General features: G+C 35.0%; 1 pseudogene; it reads right to left on the bottom strand.

Annotated features, from left to right (window-relative positions):
* Positions 1 to 1,527: 1,527 nt before the first annotated feature.
* On the bottom strand, positions 1,528 to 4,610 carry LOC120067554 (annotated as a pseudogene).
* Between the last annotated feature and the right edge of the window lie 2,157 nt (positions 4,611 to 6,767).

The following is a 6,767-nucleotide window of genomic DNA, read 5'->3' as shown; positions in this document are numbered from 1 at the left end:
TGGTTCAAATTGAGGAATTGTGTCCAGGGTACCTAGAGTATATCCATACCCTTGTTGTGAGGAAGAGATCCTATTTGGTAGGCTTGATCAAGAGAAAAACTCATGGAGTTTAAAAACGATAAAAATTCGTGGGGTTTGCCCTACTAAAACATGAAGTTTGGAATAGAATTGTGGAATATTAAAAAGTTATAAATACTCATATGTTTTGGTATAGAGATTATGTTTCACTTGGAAAGTAAAAAAGAGCACCTTGAATTTACTGGATTAAGCAAAGATAAAGGTGTGGAAAATGAAAAAAATGGTTTGTTACTTGGAAAAAAAAAGCAAATTAATATGTTGAGACTCAAAACTCGAAACACATAAGTATGACTTGATGGTCTATATTTTGTTGGTGTTTTTGCATGCCTTTTTGAATTTGATACAAAAGAAAATCTCATTGCATTTTGGAACTTTGAGGTGTTAGTTGAAAGGGATTGCATGAAATATTGATTGTGAAACTCTACTTTAGCATGTGTATATTTTCTAAAAACTAAAAGGTTAAACGGAGATAATCTAAAGTGGAGTTGTTAGTAACAATAGTTGTTTGAAAATTATTGATGTAAAAAAGTTGAAACTTTATCAATGAACAGGTAAATGATTAAAAGTGTTATCAAAGTTCAAGAGATTTTGATTTTGTGTGTAAAGTAGAAACATGAACTAGCAAAGCCATCATTTTCATTAATAAAGGAAAATAATCTAGCGAAAGTTACATAGGTGCTGAGATTAAGTAAATTAGATATCCTAAGATACCCACTAGCACAAGAGATGAAGTTGAGTATAGGGAATTTTCATTCTTAATTTATTTTTTTAGAGTGGTTTGGATAGATTTGAATAGTAGGTCACATATATATGAACTCTTTAACAAAGTTTTCATATGCCCTAACGATTTGTCTTAGAGCTCAAGTTTTGTTTATTAAGGAAGAAAGATAGATCCAGGTGACTATATATCAATTGTCACTAGAAGAAATTTGGGCTTTAATGTCGGTTGGCAATCAACATTAAAGATAGTGTTATTAAAGCCCTTTAATATCGGTTGCCTTTAATGTCGGTTTTAAACCGACATTAAAGGACTTCAATAACACCAATAACACAGCCTTCAATGTTGGTTGTAACCGACATTAAAGACCTTCAATGTCGGTTGCAACCGATATTAATATTGATGATTATTGACCTAATATTGATAGTTGTATGCCTTCTACGGTTTCTTTTATACATCTAGCCCATTGATTTAGAGATTATAGAGAGCACAAGTGTGAACTAAGGCACCATCAAATAAATGAAACTAGCATCATATACTAACCAAGTTGAGGGAGCATTGCACCAACAGTCTCTGGATCAACAGGAACTAGACATTCATACATATGTTGATTTCAGAAAGAGTGAAACAAAGGAGAATACGTTGATGGTCTCTTTGGATCCAACAAAGAAATGCATACAGAAAGTGAATGCACAAGGCCAGACTTTGAATGTGAATCTTCCAAAGCATGATCATGCAACAAAACTGCATAAGAAGTGATTGATAAGTCAAAACACCGATGACTTATCTACATACTACCATAAAAACTGAAAAATAAAGAAGCGGTTCTTGGTCAACCTGGGGCTATAAAGTTTGGCAGCAAGAGCAGATGGGGCATTACGGGCTATAGCACATAATGTTTCTGCCGCATTTGCATGAACCTCAGGCAGACTCTGATCCAAGTAGAAAAATTAATATTATAACTATAATCATATGAAAGGCCAAATGTTAATGAAACTTCAATTTTTCACACACATTGAAACGTGCTATAATGTGACCAGGATACAGAAAACAAAAGTGCCAACTCATATGTAACAGTAACACAATCAAGATAACCAGCTTCTGTCAGATTGCAAAAGTAATCTCCATTCAATAGAATGAATGCATAATCTGATTATATGAAATAGGTTTAGCCAAGTAAATATACCTTATCCGGTGTCATGCCAAGCTCTCTCTTGAACACTTCATACACTTGATTGTACGGGGATACTGGACATTTGTTCAACATATATTCTCTCATTATCTGGACATATTCTTGGGGCACCAAATACTCCATGAATAAAGCTTCCAATAATAAAATGATCATGTCTTCCACCTATGAATTTATCCACAAACAAGAATCACAATATTAGAACCAGACTTTCATAGAATACTTACACCAAGCCATCATTTCTCTCATTAAAAAATATCATATTAGTACTAATTCCATTCACAAAGATCATGGTTAGATAAATTTACATTCATGCCCATTGGGTCCGAATTACGTCGATCTCTCGTTGCGTATATGTATCTTTTGTATTGAACTACAAAAAGGAAAAAAAAAAAAGATAAATTCAACATAACTTTACGTCCATTTATTAGATTAAAACTAACACTATATAAAAAATAAATAATTTACGTAGGAGGCTAGTAGTGGGAGTAGTAGGATTGTGCACTATTTCGTGTATATACTTTGCACATAGTACTCTCATCCTACAGAATCTAATTGACGAGGGCACTGCATATTGCCTTTGAGGACAGAGTAGTGTGTAATCATGTATAGTTAGATTGATACGTATCCCAGAGCTTTTGATGTCTTTAGTAAAAGGTTTTATATCCTTGGCTCTAGGCTCAAGATGATCAGTTTTTTGTCCTGATATCCCAGTATTGGTGGCCCACTCCCACTGATCCAAAGGGCACCCATGCCCGCTTCAAGGTTGAGACCTAGAAGACATAAGAATTTTTCCATATTTAAGCTCACTATTCAACACTAATTGTGCATTTGACAGACAATTGAATGCTAAATCTAAAAAGCCTAAGTCATTATCCAAAATTGCTGTTCAAGGTAACTAGCAAGCACATGAACAGTAACTTTGTTTAATGCCTTGAATAGATATTGAGGCAAGAATCATAACTCTTATCAGCAGGGTCAACTTCATCAGATAGTTTTTTTCCTTATTTCAGCCAAACTTTCCTCCTCAAATCGCTCACGGCCTTCAAGAATTATACCAAGATATCCGTACACATTGCTTTGGATCTTCAACTTAATAATTTCACGTTCATCTTTAGAGGAAGGTGCATCCTTATATAGAATTTTGGCCTGCAAAAGCATTTAGAAAATGAGATTGCCAACTTGATTGGACTACTAAAGATTTGCAATCAAGGAGTGCAATGTAGACAAAATTGAGATTACTAAAGAAATCTATAGAGTACACACATTATCTCAGAGATAAAATAAATGGAGCACCATTTCTCATAATATAACCACCAATGGAACTGTCCAAAGACAATCTAGTGATATGACTAGTTATAGCTACATATGTAAGCTGAAATCAAAATTAACTGTCTATTTGCACAAGATAGTACCTTCCCCCATATGTACCCTTTGGTGTTCTTCTGACTCTTCTCTTGGTACGATCCATCCTCATTGACCCAAAAGTGTGGATTAGCAGCGCATTGAACTCCAACCAACTACAACGATCAAATATTCCCTTTTAACTTTAGAAGTTTATGCTAGAGACAAAGGTTACAGGTACAAAATTTACCTGCAGCATCCGGAGTTCTACTTTTGTAATTTCTCGGCCATTTATAAAAATCTTTGTATTTCCATTGCTAGCATCTGCCTTAATAGGCCCACCGATGTTAAGATGAGGAGTAATTATCTTTGAAGGTTTCTGTCCTTCCTGTCAAATAGATTAGAAAGTTTAACTGCATAACCAAGAATTACGTCTTGAAAATAAAAGAAAAGGAGGAAAAGTCAAGGTAACAAGATTCACATTTCCCCACAGACCAGAAACTTTGTCATACCAATAATTTCCTGGTTTTAGCTTCTTTGGTTGGTTGGGGAAAGTCTGTAGCATTGTAAGCTCCTCAAAAGATAAAGGTTCCCCATTCACACAAACATACTCTGGTGGCAGCTGATTCGCCTCACAACATTTCTCAGCCTTCATAACCTGTCGAATCTCCAACTCATTCACCAGTCTCTTAAGCATTTTGGAACATTTTCCCAAATTTCCTCGCTTAGACTCATCAATAGGAAAACCTGTTCAAGCAACACATTTGTGACCTTCAAGCATTGAACCCATAGCTCTAAGCACACAGTTGCTACAATACTTGGCATCACACATGATGCAGACCTTCTTTTCAGTAAACCGGTTCCCCTTGCAGCATTGATAACAAGATCATCTCTTTCCTTTTCTTAGTGGTTCTCTTCTCATTCGCAATTTTCTGTCACATCCTGACTATACTCTTCATTATATGTATAATCAGACTCGGGGTCAAGAAATGTTGCAACTGACCACCTTCCATCACCACCTCCCTCATTTACAACTTTCATAGATGAAATGCGGGAAGATGGATAGTCCGTACTCGGTATTGATTCTGTGGAAACCCAGTCAACTTGATTGATATCATCGAAATTTATGCTTTCCTTCCTACAATTTGAAGCTATCAAAGAACTCGAGTTTCGCTACGATTTATTAAAGCTTCCAGAAAACTCTATCGTGCAAGAGCTTTCAGCGTCACCTAATAACTCAGAAGAATTTCCTTGACTGATCGATGAGCAGGCAAAAACCATGCGGAGGCAGCCAGTGTCGAAGGTGATTTTTGAGGACAGGTAGATCTCGGCGACTTCAAAGATTTGATTTGGGGATATGTCGGTGGTCTTTTCGATGACGAGAGTGAAGAGAGGGGAGTACAAGTTGAAGAGGCGGCAGATTTAGGGATTTAGGGATATATTATTTAATAAAATAAGAAAAAAAATTACACCTTTAATGTCGGTTTTAAACCGACATTAAAGCCCATCTTCAATGTCGGTTTAAAACCGACATTAAAGATCCATTTTTTTTAAACCGACATTATACATCCGATTTCACTTTTTCCAACCGATATTAAAGCCCGAATTTCTTCTAGTGTGTTATGGATTAATTATGATAGCGTAACCAGGTTGCATGGGATTGTCGGGGCTTTTAGGTTCTAGATTCGGATTCCAAATCCTAGACTTGGAGTGCTATAGATAGTATGTTTTCTCTTTCATGGATAATGAAATTACCAACTCTACGGAAATGAATACTGTTGAGATAGATTTATGAATCATGATGGTTCTCTTTTTAAAAACTATCTTTAGGAGTCAGATACAATTATTATGAGATTATAGTGATGTATTTTAGATTGAAAAATGCTCTATAGTATCCAATGACTTCAGGAACCTTAATTTGAAAGAGATTTTTAGATTCATTCCTAGTAGAGTCAAAATAGTGATATACGATTATTTTAAGACGAAAGAGTAACATGATGATTGACTCGAGTAAATTTTACATTCCTTGGTAGTAGAAATCCTTATGCCGAGTTTCTAATGAGTATGAGACTTAATTGAAAAATGTTATTTCTCAGACACACAACTACCAAGAAAGATATCACAGTTAACACTTCTACAGTAGAAAAAATTTCCAGTGGTACAATTTGCTTTGCTATGTATCTTGAGATTATGTATTACATAGTATGGCTAGTTGGTCTACGACATGTATAAAGATTTCTATATGCTAGTATGATATGTTCAGTATCACATCCCTCCCAGATTATCCTAACCTAAGAAAAGGTGTGAAGACAGTAGATGTCAACCCTCTTTTGATACCTACTGCCTATCTTAACTCTGTATACCTATCTCTATGGCATCTATTGTATCTGATAATCAATTAATAAATATATGCTCAATCGGATTCTTCATCACACAATCTTAGTTAAACATAGATGCACTCACATACATTCATGCCAAAATAATTTACATAAAATTATACAACAGTAGTTCCATCTTAGGTTCTACCCTTTCCCCCTAATATGTACATGATGGTTTGATAATAAACAAAATAGGATGGACCACCTAAACTTCTTTTGTTCCTTTTGAACTTAGAGTATGTGGAAGACTAGCAAATTAGCTAGGCTCCAGGGAATCAACCGCTACCTGAGAAAAATGAAAACATTTAGAAAAGGTGAGCTAAAAATGCCTAGTAAGTGACTTCTTTTAAGACATACTAGTATAATAATATAGCAAGAGAACATAGTTGTTAAAAATAAGGCATAAAACTCTATATCTCAAGGTTAAGAAATCATCTAAAAGCCATAGAAAATATACAGGGTAAGTGCTTTCAAAACCTAGAAAACACAGATATCATTCATCTTACCAGAAAACCGTCATCCTCAATCTTTAGTTTAGGGAGAGCCCTTTTGCTCGATCACTTAACGTTAAATTCCTTAACTGATGTAGAGTAATCTCGATATGATCAGTGTCGATAATACTGCTCCTACGTGCACGTGGACAAGCCCCAAAGGCTATATATACTCATGCCCTAGATACCGTCATCCCTTAGGTACTAGGGGACCTAGATAACTTCATATCTTCATGCCTTCAATATTAGGTTTTCTCAATAAAATCATTATAAAAACATAGTTTGGATTAAAACTCAATATTCTAGGCAATAAGAATTCCTTTGGAAAACGTATCATAGATATAGAAGTCTAGAAAAATAATCTATCTCAAGGAATGTTGGCCAATGCATGGTTTTAATCCTTTTAACACCGAAGTATACTTCATCAAATCTTCTCAACATGTGTCATATTACAACTTTAAAGCACACTTTGAAGTTAAGGAGCATACTTAGAAATTGTGGCATAAAACTCACTAGAAATCATGCTTCATTTTACATTTGAACTAAGATTTTTAAAGCAGAGGGACTAT

This window comes from Benincasa hispida, chromosome 12, assembly GCF_009727055.1.
Source record: "Benincasa hispida cultivar B227 chromosome 12, ASM972705v1, whole genome shotgun sequence".
Taxonomy (NCBI): Eukaryota; Viridiplantae; Streptophyta; class Magnoliopsida; order Cucurbitales; family Cucurbitaceae; genus Benincasa; species Benincasa hispida.
Note: the sequence above shows the minus strand (reverse complement) of the source record. Positions and strands in the feature narration are given on the sequence as shown.